Below are 215 nucleotides of genomic sequence, written 5' to 3' on the forward strand. Positions count from 1 at the left end.
TTAAAATTCAGTCGATTCTTAATTGATTTATTTTATTTCAGATTTCTGGAATTGAAGGTAAAAAAAAATTCGCGAACTCCACATATCATATCATAATGGTGATCATTTACAATAGTGTGCGCAGAACTGGAGATGTAACAACCAGTCCTGCAAGCTCAAGTTAGCTGTAAGTATGATATTTTTTTGCAGTTACCTTATCATTGTATTTTTGTCAC

The 215-nt window shown here is 31.6% G+C and overlaps 1 pseudogene; it reads left to right on the plus strand.

Annotated features, from left to right (window-relative positions):
• The window catches only part of LOC119582238, a 12,761-nt pseudogene that overhangs the window by 10,225 nt on the left and 2,321 nt on the right, over positions 1-215 (plus strand).

The sequence above is a fragment of the Penaeus monodon genome, chromosome 15 (assembly GCF_015228065.2).
Source record: "Penaeus monodon isolate SGIC_2016 chromosome 15, NSTDA_Pmon_1, whole genome shotgun sequence".
Classification (NCBI taxonomy): Eukaryota; Metazoa; Arthropoda; class Malacostraca; order Decapoda; family Penaeidae; genus Penaeus; species Penaeus monodon.